This window comes from Cynocephalus volans, chromosome 17 (genome assembly GCF_027409185.1).
Source record: "Cynocephalus volans isolate mCynVol1 chromosome 17, mCynVol1.pri, whole genome shotgun sequence".
Taxonomy (NCBI): domain Eukaryota; kingdom Metazoa; phylum Chordata; class Mammalia; order Dermoptera; family Cynocephalidae; genus Cynocephalus; species Cynocephalus volans.
The window spans coordinates 27046363-27064995 of record NC_084476.1 but is presented as its reverse complement, the minus strand read 5'-3'; the positions used below and the strand labels follow the sequence as shown (position 1 = coordinate 27064995).

At 47.3% G+C, this 18633-nt stretch overlaps 1 protein-coding gene across 2 annotated transcripts in view; it reads right to left on the bottom strand.

The window, feature by feature from the left end:
* Positions 1 to 11137, bottom strand: part of PTPN3 (protein tyrosine phosphatase non-receptor type 3) — a 119563-nt gene extending 108426 nt beyond the window's left edge. For both annotated transcript variants that reach the window (XM_063081761.1, XM_063081763.1), the window contains exon 1: positions 11067 to 11137. The gene's annotated coding sequence lies outside the window, so the exon portion shown is untranslated. The remainder of the gene's footprint in view (positions 1 to 11066) is intronic.
* Between the last annotated feature and the right edge of the window lie 7496 nt (positions 11138 to 18633).

The window sequence follows — 18633 nt, the reverse complement described above, 5'->3', positions numbered from 1 at the left end:
CCTCTCTCTCTTCTAGGGCTGGCAGCACCTTCCCAGAGGGGCTCCCTTTCCAAGCCCCGTCTTCCCACCTCAGCTCATCAGCTCCCACACTTGTCTCCTCCCACAGGAAGACCTGAGACTCTCCCCCTTCTCCTTCTACCCACTTCTTCAGAAGGACCCCCACATGTGTTGGGTCGTGGGGGACAAAGCTGAATGACAGCCTGGGCCCTGGAGAAACTCACAAGAGAGCCCTTTAAAGTGTGTACCCCTTTAAAGGAAAAACATTCTCATGAAGGCTTTCTTAGTCTTTGAAAATTCTTTCAATAGCAAATAATCACTGCAACAATGAATCTGTCTTTATGATTGAAAGCTGTAAGATTAACTTCATACACTTGCAGAGGGAGAGCACATAAGTAGGGTTGCAGAGGGGGGTGGAGGTAGGGGTGGGGAGTGGGGGAGGGAGGTAGGGGATTAATTGGGTGGGAAAAAAAGATTATTTCACTTCATATAACACAGAACTTAAATTCTTGCGCTACTAATGGTCTGAAAATAGGTCTGTAGAACTTCGTGGAATACACATCTAGTCCAGAGTCCACGCAGTCAATATGTGGTGGTCTGTGGACCCCATCTCACCATCACCTGGGAGCTTGTTGGAAATGCACAATACAGGGCCCACCCCACCCCAGCCCTGCTGAATGTGCATCAGCATTTTAATACAAGCTTGGGAAGCACTGGTTTACAGCACAGGGTTTGAGGGTTGGGGGAAAGCAACGCTGAAGGGAACCAGGTTAACATGGAGCCAGCAGAGAATAAGGTAATCTTATGTGCTTTCTAAGGGAACATTCTCTGATGGCAGTGTGAGGGAGGTATGGGCGTGAGGGCCTACTGGTGACAGTAAGCAAAGGTAGAGGCAAATGGGAGAAGGGTATGAACTAACCCAGTTTTGTGGAGGCTGGAGAAGACGGGTCGGCTAGAGGAGGGATTTGAGGTGTGATGGGCAGGATTTATCCAGTGCAGGTGTGGGGACCAGTGAAGGCTGACCCTGGGTTTCTAAGCTGGAAGATTGTGTCTCTACTGGAGAGGGCATTTTAAAGAAAGAAGGTGATGAGCTCTGTTTTAGACATGCAGAGGAAGGACCTGGGAACACTCATGGGGAGATGTTCGAGTATGATATACACAGGACTAGAAATGCTCAGAGATGACCAGGCTGGGGACAAAGACCTGCAAACCCCTAACGATGGGATTAGGTGAGTTCACCAGGGACGCCTGCAGGACAATAAGAGCAGAGGATAAAGGAAATAGCAGAAGGTGAGCCAAGGTGGAATGGGAGACAGGTGGGGAGAGTAGCATTACACGGGCCCTGAAATGAAGAGGGACTCTTCTCCCATGTGGTCAGCTGCACAGAATGGGCTGCAATAGGAGAACCAGCCCCTGGTCTTTGCAGGTGAGTGGTCCCTAGCCATTATGGGAAGAGCAGTGTTGGTCAAATAACTGGTATATGCCACTAGAGAAGAGGCTGAGACTGCTATATAAATGCTTAAGTGTCCCACCTGAGGTTGCAAGTTCCCTTTAACCAAAATTATGTCTTCTACACATCCATGGTTACAGTGGCATTACTCATAACAGCCAAACGGTGGAAGCAACCCAAGTGTCCATCAACGGATGAGTGGACAAACAAAATGTACTACATACATACAATGGAATAGAGCTCAGCTTTTAAAAGAAAAGAAATTCTGACACATGGCACAACATGGATGAACCCTGAACACATTATGCTAAGTGAATAAGCAAATCACAAAGGGCCAATACTGTAGGATTCCATTTATATGAAGTACTTAGAGTAGTTAAATTCATAGAGACAGAAAGCAGTATGGTGGTTGCCAGGGGCCGGGGGAGGGAGGAATGGGAAGTTATTTAATGGCTATGGAGTTTTAGTTTTGCAAGACAAAAAGTTCTGTGGACAGATGGTGGTGATGGTAGCACAATGTGAATATACTTAATGCCAATGAACAGTGCACTTAAAAATGGTTAAGAGGGTAAATTTTAGGTGTTATTTCACCACAATTTTAAAAAGCTATGTCTTTCCTTCATTATAGATATAGAAAACCTGAACTCCTGGAATTGAATGGTATGTCTGCATCAAGAGAGACAAGAGTGAATCTTTCAGTTACCGTTGACTGTTCCCCAGGTGGCTTGGCAGTGAAAGGCAATGGAGGAATTGGGGGTGATGTAAAGGGGAGGCCAGCTCCAAGAAGGTTTTTCTCCTCCAGGAGGTGGGAGGTTGGTGGAGAGATAAGCCTGAGCCTGAGAATGGAAGAAGGAAGAAAGAAGAGAGGAGCTAGAAAATGAGGACGAGAGGGTAAGGGTGAGGAGATTCGCACAGATGGCCTTGAGCATCACAGGGCCACAGGTGGAGGTGGTACGGTCACCTGGAGAGGGAGGACAACAGGCAGGAGACTTGGAGAGTGTGGAAAGGTCAGATCAGCTGGACAGCATGGAGGGCCCGTCCAGCTATAAAGCACAGAGCACATTATCTGTAACTATCACTAAGCCTGGGCCTGCAGTCCTCAAAGGGGACCTGGTCTCTGCACCAGTGGTATTACCACAGAGCTTATTAGAAACACAAATCTTCTCACCCCACCTGAGGGTCTGATTCAGACCGACAGAATCAGAATTCTGGGGGTGGTGCTCAGCAGCCTGTGTTTTAAAAGGCCCTTACCTCTGATGTGCTAAGGTTTCAGAAACACCACTACAGAACATAACAATTCAGTGGAAGGTACATACCATCTTTTTTATATGAAAATAAAAAAAAGGGCAGCCTAGCACCTTCTACAGAGGGCAGTTGAGCAAACAACGCATAACTGCTTCAGTGCAAATGCAACTTACTTCGCTAGTTTGAGAAAGGTCAAAGGGTCTTAAAATAATGGAAATATGTGGCCTGTCTGATAAACTTCCTTGGATGAGATCTAGAAAATACACCCAAGATCTGGGGACTGGAAATTGTAAAATGTGGGAACCAGGCCCTGCTCTGTATTGTCTGTGTGTCCTTGAGTATGCCACATCCCTTTCAGGGCCTCAGTTTCCCCATTTATAAAAAGAGAGAGCTGGAAAAGGTTGTTCTGAGGTCCCTTCCAGTTCTGACGCTGTGTGACACTCTCTGTCCTGTAAAAAGTAACCCCAAATTAAATGCTTTTCTGTAGCTGTGCCTCGGGGGAAAGTACATTTTTAACCAATAATATCTAAAGCGCAGTTAACTAGAAACCCTTCCCAATGTTCAGTAGTGCTAATCTCTTGCATTCTAAAAACTAGAACACTCCTTCACTACTGGCTGTTCCATTAATACTGCTGATGCCTAGAGTTATTAAAACACTCTACTGCACCAGGCAGTGTTCTCAAAGTTCACGTAACTGAGATGCTTCCCAGAAAATATCTCCACATCTTCACATTTTTATCCTATAACACTTTTTAACCCAGAAAGGCAAGGTTTGTGTTTTCTTCTAGGCAGAAAATGAGTTAAAGAAACAGATTGTATTGATTCCAGTGCCTGACCCCCTCAACAGAGCGTCTGGGTACTTGATATTATGAATCTAGGCTTCCTGATAAACGACCCCATGATGACCTTGTTCTGGGATCCCTTGATACTGGTTTCTCTGCATCCAAGTCCCTGTCTGCACCTATTGATCATCCAATGCCTATTCTCTTGTGCCTGGGTCCCCAATGCCACCTGCTTCCCTGTCTCTCTCAAAGGCCGGTGAATTGGTCAGGATTTCAGAGCTAGGGCTGGAAGAGGGACAAGTGTGTTGCTGCAGAATGGACAGGTGAAGTGTGAGAATCAGGGAAAAGAAGAAAAGGTCTAGAGAGGCTCCAGCCTCCTGCCTTACCTTGCTTACATGTCCTGGCTCTTAAATTCCATTAGAATTGGGTCAGTGGGAAGCACAGCTGGCTTGTTTTTCCCCTTGTGCATCTATCATAAACCCTGTCCCTGCTCCTCCTTCCAGCCTGGCTATGTAAGTGAGGTCCCAGGCTCTCCCAGTCCCTGTGGCAGGAAGGAGCATGGTGAGGTGAGGGCTGAATGAAGGCTGGCATGGCAGGAGCAGAGCTGTGGAGGGGCACATTGTGAGAAGTGTGACCGTACTGGTGCGGGGACCAAAGCCACCAACATCAGGCCTGCAGGCAATACCAAAGAGATTAGTTTTGTCTTTGTCCAGGTGGAGGATTCCTAGTGCTAGAGGGTGGGCCAGGCTGGCACTGATCTCAGCCTCAAAGTCATACTTGGGTAGGGTGACCACACACCCTGATTTGCCTACAACAGTCCCAGCTGACGCCTGTCAGAGGAAATTGTTAATAGCACTCCTTTTTATTCTCAAAATGTTCTGGTTTGGATGATAAATTCTGGTTTTATCAGACCTGCAGAGTTAGAGCTGCAGTTAGAGAAAGCTGCTCAGGGTTGGGGGGGCCTCCTGGGTGAGTCTCATCCCTCAAAGGTTCCATCTGCCTCTCCAACACTCCTACCAAGCCATCATCCGGTGTCTGCTTGTAGACCTACAGGGACAGCAGGCTATCTCCTGATGCGGCCCCTCATTTGGGGGAAAAGCTTTGTTATAAAAATAGCAGATGAAAACCTATATACAGTATGACTGCAACTAAGTGACAACATTTCTCAGAAAGGAAATGTGTGGGGGTGAGCAGGCCCAGAAAACCTGCTGACTTTTCTCCTTCCCTCTCACCTTCTCTTCCTTCAACAAGTATTTACTGAGTGCATTTGATGGTCCAAGCGCTGCACTTGGCACTGGGGACAAAATGGTGGTTAAAACAGGCCCAAATTGAGAGGCATTCTACAACATAACTGGCCTGTACTCTCCAAAAATGTTAAGGTCATAAAGAACAAAGAAAGGTTGAGGAACTGTTCTAGTTTAAAGGAGACTAAAGAGACATGGCAGCTGTATGCAAGGCATGATCTGAGATGTTATTTGCTACAAAAAGGACATTATTGAGACAACTGGCAAAATCTGAGTAACTTCCATAGCTTAGGTAATAGCATTTTATCAGTATCAATTTATTGTTTCTAAAATCCATTCTGAAGTTACAAAATAGAATGTTATTGCTTTTAGGAAATATACTCAGGAGAGTATATTTAGGGAGAAAGGACAACTTTATAAATGATCCTCAAATGGTTCAGAAAAAGATATGTATATAGAATGATAAAATAAATGTGAAAATACGGTAATATTTAGGGAATCTGGGTGAATAGTATATGGGAGTTCTTTGTTCTATTCTTGCAACTTTCCTAAAAGTCTGAATTAGGTCAAAATAAAGTTTAAAAAAAAAAAAAAAGACAGACCCTGCCTTCACAGAGCTTATAGTGTAGCTGGGGAGACAGGTACTAATATAAATAATTACACTAATTAACTGCAAAATTGCAACTGTGAAAAGTGCTATAAAGGAGAGATCTGGTGACATGAACATTTATAGCAGATGGTTTAACCCAAATCAGGAAGACGAGGAAAGGCATCTGCAATCATGGAGCTAAGACCCAAAGGATGAATTATCTAGGGAGGAGGGAAAAATGTTTCAGACTCTCACAGTCCCAATGGCAGGAAGGAACATGGTGGGTGAGAGCTGGAAAAAGCATGGGCACCAAAGCATGAACATCGTGGCCTGCGGGAGACACCAAGGAGAATAGTTTGTCTTTATTCTAAGAGCAATAGGAAGTGTTCTGAAAGACCCCTTGGCTGCAGAGTAGAGAACTGACAGGAAGGGTGAGAAGGCATCCATGCAACAGTGGCAGTGGTGACAGATGCCTCCACGAGAAGCATCAGGAATGACTTTTCTTCTGCTCCCTGACACTTTAATTTTCTACAACTGCCACATATGTGTTTGATAACCAGACCAGGGGAAGGGACTGCAAAGTGGGTAAACCCAGGCTTGGCCTGCTATCATCCCCTCTCCAGGACCACCAGTGGTTAGTGGTCAAGGGACAGCTGATGGAGATGGTGGCTGCCTCTCATGGAGAACATCTGGTTCAGCCCTGGGGCTGACTCACCTGAGGGAGGCGGAGTGCAGGGCCAGGTCTCCACATCCCACTCCCAAGTCAAGTCAAGTGCCTCTCAATATAGCATCCAGCCAGCCATGGCCCCTTCGTGGTCCTGGATCCTGCCTCTTGGAACATCCCTTCAGTCCTGAAAACCAGGACCTGGGGCCCTGACCTAGGAGGGGCCCTCACTCTCAGTACTGAGCACTGATCAAAGCACTTGTCTGGAGGGTCAGAGGTCTGACCACAAAGAGAGGAGAAACTTTTACTGTGGCAAGTTTTGCCATAGTGAGTTTTCAGTCATTTGCTCACTTAAAATAATAAACTTAAAGGAAATAGGTTATATTATGATCCTCATTTTATAGATAAATGATTTGTCTAGGGGCAGATCTGGGTTCAAATCCTGGCTGTGCTGCTTATGAGCACTGTGCCCTTCGGGTAGTTACTTCATCTCTCTGAGCCTCAGTTTTCTCACCCCATCTGTAAAATGGGGCTGGTAGGAATCAGCAAGATTCTGAGGCTAGAAAGCACCATTTGTTCCCTTTTGGGGCTCTTAAGAGACTCAGTACAGAAGATTCACTCCAAACTACACATTGCTTAAACATTTACTAAATGTATCCTGACAGTAAATCATGGGACCTGAATTTTCCAGGACTATCCCAATTTCAAATCCTCTGTCCTAACTTTCCACATAAACCATCAAAACATCTCAAAAATTCCACTCTCTCAGAATCCAAAAACCTCCCAGGCCTACTGTTGCACCAAGAAGCAGCATAGACATTCTTTTTCAGACTACAGATCCCAATCTTTGGTTCAGAAAATGTAGTCAGCAAAGCCCTGCCGACCCACTGAAGGAAATGGGGTCAAGAAAAAAACCCGTGGCAGTCAGCACTCCTTCGCAACTCTCAGACCTGGCAGTTTCCCGCATATCGATGTAAACCAGCCAGGGGAGGCCGTCCCACACCCTCACCTGTCCACCGAGTGGTCAGTACCCTCGGAGGAAACAAGGCCAGAGAACTTCCCTGAGGATTAAATGAATAATATTTGGAATGCACTCAGAACAGTGCCTGGCAGCCATTAAGTAACATATTAGTGTTTAATAACTAAAACCAGAGACATCCGTGGCAGAAGTTGTTCCTGCCTCGAAGACAACCCAGGGGTACTGCTCACATCCAGGGGAAAATAAGGAGAACTGGCACTTACCCCTGGGCTGGGTAAGGCCTGGCACTTGTACAAAGATGAGGAGTACCTCAAATACAGGAGGCGGGTCCTGCATGAGTGAAAGTCAAGAGGCTGGACTTGCAGAAGAGTCAGCACACCTAAAATACACAAGGTCTCTTCCTGCCTCTGTTCCTTTGCTCCTGACGTTCTGTCAGCCCTCAATGCCATCTTTATCTGCCTTCAGGGCTTAATTCAAATGCCACCTACTTCCTGTGGTATTTCCTGATGCCCATCAGAATGAATGGCTGCCTCCCCTGGTATCTCTTACATTTGGCTTCAATCCTCTTTTAAAGCAGTTATCAGACAGATAGATGGATGGAGACACACACACACAACTGTCATTGTCTTCCCAACTCCACCATGAATCCATCCTTCCAAGGCAGGGTTCAACTTTCACTTCTAACCCTATGGCCTGACCATAGTGCAGAATCAATAAACGTCTGAATTTGCTGTTAACTCTGTGCTTACGGCTGGTCTGGGAATAACAAGTTAACGTGGAGGCAGAATGAGGCTTCAGGTGCACACACTAGCAAAAGCTCTGTAGATGTAGATGTAAGATCTCTCGTCTCTGAACCCATGATCAGATCAGATTTCAGCCAGGGGCCTACCAAGTACTTCACTTTGTCTCCTTCTCAGCCAGAGGAAAGGAGACACCTGTAAGATCAGAGCGTGAGGTCGCCTGCACCCACACACGAGCAGTGTGGACACTGGCCTGGCCATGTCCAATCTCTATTAGAGTTGGTAAGAAGAGCTGATGCTTGGGTAGGCTGCCTGCCCCCACTGCCTGTCCAGGATATGTGCTGAGTGCCTTCTGCATTCCAGTCCCTGTAACAGACCCTGGGAAGAAAAGAAGAGGGATGGGCCCTGCTTTCCAGGAACTCATTGTCTGGTGGAAGAAAGGTGAGCCCTGGAATTACAGTCAAGAGGAGCTCTCCTGGGTAAAGACGGAGGGACCACAAATTGCTGGTTCCCTCCCAGCCTGCCACACACCCTCAGAGTTTGGGGAGGCAGGTAGGGTGCCATGTCTTCTCACTCCCTCCAAAGCCCCAAAGGTGAGCCCCTCTGGTGGGTTATATCCACCCTTGAAAATGGTATCCTTTGTGTGCCTGGACCAGTAGTTCAGAAGGTCACAATTAGTCCCTCTTGCTCCTGTTTCCACTCTACCTTTACTCAGTTTCCTCATCTGGGGTGAGGGGTAGGGCAACAAACCTAATTAAACAATGTATATGAAACTTCCAGTTCACAGTCAACAATCACGGAGTTGGTCTCAATATCCTGAGACCAATTATCATCTTGGAACCCCAACTTCTTTCAGGGATGAGAGCTGTCTCTGACCTTGCCACCCTGACCAGGTCCCTGAGTCTTGAATGAGAATGTTAAAAGCTGCCAGAGTAGCTTCTGTAGGATAAAAGATGAAATGAGGGCTCAGAGACATGAGTGGTGACCCAGAGTGGGATCCTGAACTTGCCTCAATGGTAACTTGGGCTCTCTCTCCTGCCGTAAGCTGTCCCTGAGGGCCCACCATGTGTGCTGCCTGAAGGGAACCTGCCCTTTTCTGCAGAAAAATTCATCCAATCATTCTGGATTAGAGGGGGTCCACTGGCCTGCTCAGAAACTACCCCCGCAGTCCCCCAAGCACTGCATGTGCCATACAGAAGCAGCTCAATAAACACTGGCTGAATGGAATGTCTTCAGCTACTCCAAAGTGCCTTCAGTGACTTGACCTTTTACATTCCCCACTAATGTCTAATTTGCATATAAGAGTCTTTTTAGGAGATGGCAAATCACCAGAGACAACACAGGATCAATAGAGTATTAGGCATGTTTTATTCTACTTTAATTCTCTACAAATTGGTATTCCATTACCTGTACGTGGGATTTATGGGAGCTTGCTATAAACTAGAATATTTAACTAGAACAGCCTACTCTCTGTCAGATAATAGCTTACTGTTGTTAATTTTCAACTAGTCAAACTCAGAAATGTTTCCAGATTCCAATATACTTTATGTCTTGATTTAATCACCAGGAAAGTCATCTACCTGAAAGTCTCCATACAACAAAGGGCAGCTTGATGCAGAACCTCAGAACCAGAAGACTTGGGTTACATCCCAGCTATGTCGCATACTGTGTAACTGGCCTGTAAAATGGGAGTAACACCAGCCTCACAGAGGGAGTTGTAAAAATTAAAAAAGATGATACATGTGGATGTACACTCTACAGTTCTATTTGGCCATGTAAAGGTTAGTTATTAACATAAAAGCACAAGATGAAATTCTCAAACTCAGGCTAATGACAGAAAGCAGGGATTAACTAAATTGGTGGTAAAGGAGGGGAGGGGCCATTGCCCCCCAGGGTACACTTGACAATTTCTGGAGGCATTTTTGGTTGGCATAACTTGGGGGAGAGGGATTGCTACTGGAATCTACTAAGCAGAGACCAGGGATGCTGCTAAACATCCTATAAGGCACAGGGCAGCCCCTACAACGAAGAATTATCTACCCCAAATGTCAATAGTGCAAAGTGGAGAAACCGGGATCTAAATAATCACTTAGAGTTGGGTTAGCTTTTTAGAACAGAAATCCTCCTAACCAGGTTTTACTTTCTCGCATCATCTGCTTAAACATCTGCAAGACGGATCACCCTGCAAAACAGTTCTTTTGTAAGTGAAGCCAGACTGGCAACTTCTAGAGTTTCTGGATGTATGAAACTGCTTTTAAAGATGCTCTCTGATTACAATTCGGCTAAATTGTTTTTCCAAAATCCTTGACTTCAGCAGAAGTTCTCCTGGGCACAAAGACAGGGTCTGTCACTCCACGACTAGGCCCTGAGAATGCTTTCCTATTTCTAATTTCTTGGTGAAATGGGAACCACGAGGGTCTCTAAACGAATTAAATTCATATCACGCCAACTGCTCACTTGCTTTGTGCTGGGCACCATGCCAAACACCTCCACATAATTTATCCCACTTAATCCACACAACAACCCAGCGAGGTGGGGCATTATTACCAGCTGTTTGCAGAGGCGGAAACTGAGGATCAGAGAGGTTAAACAACTCGCCCAAGGTCACCAGCTGGCCATGGGGTGCCCAACTTGAATGCAGGCTTCCAGTTTCCAAGTCACAAGCTCTTTCCACTACCTCGGAAAACCCAGGTGTCAAGTTTTCAACTTCCCATGAATTTTTAAGGCAACCGCAACTTCTCAATAAGTTTAGGTGACTGAAAATGGGAATTTTCGGGGCGCTGGGCGCTCTCACAAACAATCCCCCACTGCAGCTGTCTCACCGCAGGTACCTGATAAATCATTCCATATCGCCCGAGGAACGGAGAGGATTTATTGGCGCTGGAGTTTGTGCCAGGCCCAGGAAATGCCATCTTTGAAAGCCGAGAGGCGGATCGCCCTGGAAGCCGAGCTCTGGCCGCCGCTCGGCTGGCTCCCCGCCGGCTGTGCGTCCCCTCGGCGCCGGGAGCCGGGGTCCTGGCGGCTCGGGGCCCTCCAGGGGCGCCAGCCGCACGGGCTCCGCGGGTTGCGCCCGCCCCTGCCCGGCCGGAGCGCACGCCCACGCCCGGCCGCAGCCGCCTCGTACCGGCCGCCCGCCCCGGCCGAGCCCCACCCGGCTCGGCTCGCGCCCTCCCGCCCCGGCCCCGCTAGGTGAGCGCGGAGAGCGCCCCCTCCCTGACGTGGCGCGGGGACCCCGGGGCCGCCACCGCGCCCGCCAGCCCGCCCGCCCGCCGCGCGCCTAGAGGACGGGTGGGGGCGGGGTGGCGCCGAGCGCGACCCTGGTCCCCGGCCGCCCCGCGTCCCGCCCTCTGCCCGCGGGGGTCGCGTCAGCCTGTACCTGCAGCATCCGGGGGCGCGGGGCGCCCAGGTAGGTCGCGCGTGCGGGCGGCGCGGAAGCTCGCTCGCGGCGCGACCTGGCCGCCGTCTGAGCATGCCCAGTGCCGCCCGCGGGCGGCTCCCGCCGGCCGGGCTGGCCGCGACGGGCCCGCGCGCTGGGCGGGGGGCGGGCGTCCCGGCCGGCCTGCGGGGTGCTCCCGCCCCCGCCCCCAGCCGGCGCGCCCCGACGCGTCTCCCAGGGCCACCGGGGCTCTGCAGCCGAGCTCCGGGCAAGCTCTGAGTTCCGTCGCGCATGCAACCGGCATTCGTTCCATAACCATTGACTGGGCACCTACTATGTGGCGGGCTCTCAGTGATTTCATTCCTGGGAATGGCATGCTGTCCGCACTCCACAAATCTTTGAGATGGGGGGTGGGAGCGTTCCGTGGTGGAACTGGCGTCCTGCTGACTCCCAGTCCAGTGCTCAAACGTTGCACTAGTAAGCCTCCCGGGTTAAACCTCCCCAAGCTTATGGGGTCTCCTACCTGATCTGCGGTCCTGCTGGCCCCTTCCGCTTCATCTCCCACCCGCCTTCCCGCAGCCCCAAGAGCACCTTCTTGTCGGTCAAACCCTCAGAACTTGACCAGCCTCAGGACGTCTGCGCATGCCTTTCCTTCTGTGTGGGACGTCTCTGCCCAGCTTTTCACGTGGCTGGCGCCTTCTCATTGTACCTATGTCTCTTCCTCGGAGGGGCCTTCCCTGACCACCTTCCTAAATTAGCCCTCTGCTCCCGGCCACTCTCCATTTACCGTAGCATTTACCACTGTTTATCCATTCGACAGATACTTATTGAGCACCTACTCCGTTCCTTCAAGCGTGGTGAACCCATAGACAAAAATCCTGTGCCCTGGTGGGGTTTGCAGATAAACAGCAAATTAGCAAACTATGTAATTTATTAGAAAGGGATCATTTCTACGAGGGGAAAAGCAAGTTAAAGAGGTTTGGGGGTGGATGTAGTGAGAATTTCAACGAGGCGGTCAGGTAGGGCCCTTGAGCTGATCGGGCGGCTTGATCGGGTGACACTGAGGTGACATTTCAGCCATGCAGATAAATGGGGAAGAGCATTCCTGGCAGAGGGAGCAGCCAGTGCAAAGACCCTACAGCTCGGGACTGCTTAGGGAACGGCGAGGGGTGCAGAGTAGCAGTCGAGGTAGGTAACTTTGGCTTTTCCTCTGATTTGCTTACTTCTGACGGTGTCTTCCCCTCCGGACCGTCAGCTCTGGAGCTGTAGCTCTGTTTCTACGGCAGTGACACAGCCCCTACATCAGCGCTTGGCACACAGTACGTGCTCAAAAAGTATGTGTTGAGTGAATACGTGAACGAAGGGACGGACAGATGGCTGGAACACTCCGGCCCGGATCCGGGTGCCCGAGGTCCAGGGCCATACAGAGGCCCCGACAGCGCCCGGTACCTCACTTCGGTCCTTGTCCCCGCGTCGCACGTCCTGGGGTAGCGCCGCCGCAGCGGGCGCCGCCCGGGCGTCGCGTCGGGGGAATTCCAACCGAGCCCGGGACTCCCGGGGGCAAGAACGCCCGCGCCCCGCCCCGACCTTGGGTCGCCTGCAAAACCTGGAGCCACGGCGCCCGCCCAGCACTGTTCGGACGGGCAGGAAGCGCACTGGGCATGCTCGCAGCCGGGCGGGGCCGGGCGCCCGGAAGGAGGAGCCCCCTGGAGGGGCAAGCGACGGACCCGGCAGGGCCCTACCCGGGCTTCCGCGGCTCGGCCTCTCCGCCCCCTCGCACGGAGTCTGGGGATTTGTTTCAAAGCGCAGTGGGAAAACTGGGTATCCCGAGTCGGCGGACGGTGTTCTCTGACCTTTCCCAGCTGCTGTGTGATCTGGGACAAGCGCCTCACCCTCTCTGTGCCTTAAATAATACGAATACCTACGCCTCGATCTGGGCCGCGAGTGGAAATTGAACGAAACCAAGAACGTGAACGTGGTCAGTCCACTTTAAAGATCCATTTCTTGAGGGCCCATCTCAGTGATCCGTCATCCTCATACCAGTTTTCCAGCTGCTGAGATGAGGACATCGAGATTAACGGACCTGTGAGTTGGGGTCCACTCAATCTGCTGTCACTACATTAAAACCACCTTTTCTTTCCCCAGAGTCGAAAGTCATTAGCTTAAACAATGTTCTCCAATTCGAACTAGAAATATCCATACACCTAAGGGAAAAGACCTGAATATTGAAAAAATCATGCATTTCAAATCGCCGTAAGAGAAACAGGAACAAAATGAAAGAATGCTCCCCAAATTGGAAAGAAACTAAATACTCAACAATACAGGAATGATTAATTAGGTTATGGTATATGAGTTGAAAGAATAGCTATTTTACACTAAACTAGAAAGACCATGTTGCAACCGGAGAAAACTTGTGGTACAACGTTAAGTTAAAAAAGCTGAAAACACAAATTGTGTAAAGATGACATCGACATTCACCAAGACTAGAAGGAAATATAAGAAAATAGAATAGTTTGATTTGGGGGGGATAGTGGGTTGGCTTCTTTTTTAAAGTTTATTAATGTCACAATGCTCTGTTTGCAATAATAAACATTTAAATTAAAAATTCTTGTTTTGTGTAAGTCTAATGGTAATAACTGCTATTATCAAGCCCAGGTCTGATTAATATTTTACACATAGTTTTCCTTTAATCCTTACAATGCTTACAGTTACCCTACAGAGTGGGTGTTTTTAGTTTAGTTTTACAGAAGAGAAAACAATCTAGGAACTGATAACAGTGAGGATTTGAACTCAGGTCTGTCTGACCTCAAAGCCAGGGTGATACACTGCCTTTCTGTGTAGTAGCTTACCATGTATGAGTATTGATGATAAAAGAAGCCACATATTTCATTCTGTGTCTTTTCTGCTTTATTTTCTCTACCCTTTGAAGTGTTTGTAGACTACGGATTACTTTTAAATGTTCTGGTCTCCTGTTACTGTTTTATTCTTGGAGACAAAATGTTAAAATTCATCCTTTTAAGCTGTTGCACCTGGAGTGACATGATGTTATTATCAGCAGTGACAGTTGATCTTATGTCATAAGCTCCCAAATCTTATATAAATGGGCCTTTTGGATGGACACATAATCTTCTTAGTCTGTGGTTGAACCCAACTAAGTCTAGAGCAAATTAAGGCTCAGTTGGGAATAAGGCTGTACCAAGTCCCAGATAGGCCAGTCCAGAGAGGACCCACAGAGATTACTGGCCCTAGGCAATCATTTTGGAGGCAGGGTCACAACATGATGGAACCACATGGTCCACAGACTCCTCAGGACTTTGCTGTGATGAAAAGATGTAGAGCTGATAGTCCTAATAATGTTTGCTGAGAGACAGGGCCCTAAGAATGGCCCTCTCCCTGCTAAGCTCAAAAAATAGCTCTCCCTCTTAATAGTGCTGGTAGACTGCACCTGGCCTGGAAATCCAGAAACCACTTAACAACAACAAAAACCCAAAGAGCGTGATGTCATTGGAGGAGGAAGATATGCCACAAACTAAATATACGTCACAGGTAACAGACCAGATTCATACAAGAGGAATGAGAGATGAGCAACTGAACACAGTTATTAGCAGCATTCCCAGAAGCTGCCATTTGGACAGAAAATCTAGTGCCAGGCACTGCACACAGGCAATTGGCTGGGGGAATTTATAGGAAGAATTTCCTGGAAGAATCACTGAGGGATTGTCAGTCACATTAAGACTCAGGAAGTCTGCTTCAGTGATTTATAGAGCAGGGCTCCCAACTGAGATACTAATGCTCATCAATTATTTGTGCTGTTAATGCAAGCTCACGAAGGGCCCAGGAATCCATAAATACGTAGGCAAATGGTGCTGTTATGATGACGTGAAAAGAATATGATGTAAAATTATATGCATAGTATGGCTTCACCTGTGTGAGTTATGAAGTTGAGCCATATAAAATTGCCATTTTGTGGGTCAAAATGGTTGAACATTGGCAACTTCCTATATTTCAACTTAATACATACAAATAGAGAAAAGACTAGAAAGAACTGCACTGAAACATTAATGGTGGTGTGTCTGAGTCTCACATTTTTGGGTAGAGAAACAAGCTACAGAAGTTATCTTTTTACAAATCAGGAGAATTTCAAGTCTTTAGGCATCTATTTCTTTGTATAGTATGTCTTTATAGTTCCTAAATCTTATTTTCCAATAAGTGTGTTTCTTTTAGTATATGGAAAGCTGAAGAAAATGATGGGAAGAGAAGAGAAATGGCTACTCTGGAATTGTACAAAAAAAGGCTCTTTTCACAGAGGGTGAAGCCTGCCCTGCTTGCTGACAAGGAGGAGTCGTCAGCTGTGGCAGACGGCAACAGAATGTCTGTTCCTGGCCCAGGAGTGAGAGAGAGGAAGAGGTGAGTGGTCAGTGAGCAGCATGCTAGAGAAGTGTTAGTCAAAGTCAGGACCCCTCGTGTCCTGAGCCTGTGTTCTTGGAGCTCCTGAACTTCATGGATCTCATTTTGAGACATACAAATATTTAAGTCTCACGTTTTATCCACTGGAAAATGTCTTTCCATGGCAAATTATTGCTGCAAAAGAGGCATTTTGCTTGTAAAACTGATAAACAAATTTAGCATGAGCACAGAACAGCAGAAGTAATTGTTGTCAATTAAGCATTAGAGAATGCACTCATTCCTCACATATTCTTTAAGCACCTACTGTGTGTCAGGCACTACTCTAAGAGCTTGGGAGACATCCATGAATAAAACAAACACAAATCCCTGCTCTCATAGGGCATGCATTCTAATGGAACCAGCTACAATGAACAATAAACAATAAATAATTGTAAACAGAGAAGGGTGAGAGGGAAAGGGAGAAGGATGGGGAGAGTTGCAATTTTAAATAGGATTGAGAAACTTCATCACTTAAACAGACACTTAAGCAAAGACCTGAAGGAGATGAGGGAGTTATTCATGCAGATATCTAAGGGAAGAATCTTTTGGGCAGAGAGAATAGCCGGTCCCGAGGCCCTTGCGGGCACAAATCTACAGTAAGGAGGCTGGTGGGACCAGGGAGAAAGCTGCAGGAGATGAAGTCAGAGAGGTATTAGGGGCCAGAATCTGTGGGTCAGCTCCAGGAAGGACTCAGCCTTTCAATCTGAGCTAGCCAGGAAGCCAAGCCAACTTAATGGCTGCCAAATGTGCTTGTTAACACATCAAAAGGTAAATGCTGTCCCTTTAGATAGTCACTGATGCCAACTTGGTAGTAAACACAGATTCAAGTAAGGGAACTGAAATCATGTAGCAGCCCTTTGTTATATGGGGGTCATCCAGATGATCCAAATTATGCATCTATTTTTAATATTATCATAGAAATGGAAAGATAACATTAAACAATTATCTCAGAGAATTTCTCAGACCTTCAAGAACACTTGTGTGAAACCTCAGGGATATGTGGAGTTGGAAAGAAATATATGGAGTTGCTCTTCTGGTGCACACGCTGTAGAACTGACAAGGGACCACACGTGACGGACTCATGGAACACCATATAGATTTGTTGCCACATAGGAAAGCAGAAATGTAAGTCTAGGGACTTTGAAATCATGCTCTGGAAACTCAAAGCTTTGAGGCTGCCATCAACACAAGGCTGTGGCTTTAGAAGTGAAGAGAGTCCACGAGAAATGCAGAGAATGAAAGTTGGTATCCTGAACTGTGGCTGACCATTTTAAAACAATGGCCTTCTCTGAAAGGGATGGTGTCATCTTACAAAACCCAGGGAGAATAGGTTTGCAGGTGTCTCCCAACTATATCTTCAAGGTTCACATACTGCAAACAGGAGAAAAAACACCCAGGTAGTGTAGAATAGTCATACAGTGGTCATGACTTTGAAAAAGCTGCAACAATGAAGGAAATACTTGGTAATAGAAGAGGCAGGAGAGTCAGGAATAATACTGTGGGCAGTGTTTGTCAAAGTGTGATCCAGAGGGCTGGCCATTGAGCTCCTTTGGTTAGAGCACAGTCTTATAACACCAAGGTCAAGGATTCAGTTCCCCCTACTGGCCAGCAAAAATAAACCAAAAAAAAAAAAAAAAAAAAACGAAAAACAACCTACCTCCCCCATCCCCTGGCCCCATCCTCCGTGCAAAATCACAAAGTGTGACCCAGGAACCACATATGTCAGGATCACCTTGGGGGGGGGCGGAAGATGTCCTTATGGAAGTCTCTTGGCAATCTCTGCATGTGGAACCCAGAAACCTGCATTTTATAATTTACTATAGAATCTATGCACACAAAATTTTATAACTTCTGTCCTATGACCTCCAATATATGTACACCAAGAACATAGTCTGAGTAATAAACTAAGAGGATGGGAAATTTTACTAAGAGATAATGGTCTTGTAGGTATCTGATGCTTGGATGGATGGACTGAGGATCAGAGCATAACCTTCTTAAAGGGGTAGAAAGAGAGGGGGAAGAGGAGATGGAGAGATGGCATCCCCTACAGGCAAATAGGGACCCTAGCTGTCAGGCTCTTTGCCCTTGACCTTGGGTCTCTGTTGTTGTCCATCTCACCGTGCTTTCCCAGGGCCAGGAGCAAGCTAACCACGTGACTGGAGAGGAGGTGGTAATGGGGGTTGTAGTAGTGGTGGTGATGTTTGCTAAGAGTAGGGACCTTAAAATAAACACATCAAAGTATGTAGGATACACATAAAACTGAAACTAGAAAGGTCATTACCTCCTGAAGAGAAACTGGATAAGAGGAGAGGAGGGGAAAGGTGGAAGTTTACTTCATGCCATAAATCTTTTTGTACCTTCTGAATTTTCTACCATGTGATATATAACCTATTTTAAAATAAGGAAGTTCTCTCTCTTTGGAAAAAAAATAATGAAGTATGCATGATATTTTTTCAAAATTATTTTGTTTTCCATTTTGGCTCCCTCTAAATTTTGCTGACCAAATGCAAAGCTCAAGTTACTTGACAAGTCAAGGCTCTAACTGTGACCAGGACAAAACAATGTATACCTTGCTTGAAAGAAACAGCCCTAGTTCAAGAACTGTTACTCCTATTGGAAATTAACATGGATGAGGGATGGAACAGAAAAGAGAGTTTTGGATGAGGATGAAAGAGAAAGAAAAATGGTTTCAGTGACCTTGGGATCAGGAACAAGGCTTCCTAGACACAATTGGTAACAAAATGGCCAGAAAAGGAAGTGAGATGGAGAACGTCAACTGTGCAGGCTCCTACCAGAAGTCACAGCCATGAGAAGACAGCCATCTGAGAAGCTGCTCTTCCTTGGCTCACCACTTGATCCCTGAGAAGCTGGGAACCTGACCTGGGCCCAGGAGAACACTGTGCTCCCAACGCCTGGGGATGCTTTTCAGCCTACCCAGTGCTCTGGTGACCTTCTAGCATTGCACAGATGACACACCACAGGATTTCCTCAACTGCACCCTGGCGTCCTGCTAGGATGTCTTTCTCATTTTTTCCATGGTACACACAGTCACTGCATTACAGTCCAAACAGACTGTCTAGTGATACCTCTGTAAACATGAGTCACATGTGAAGTGAAAGGA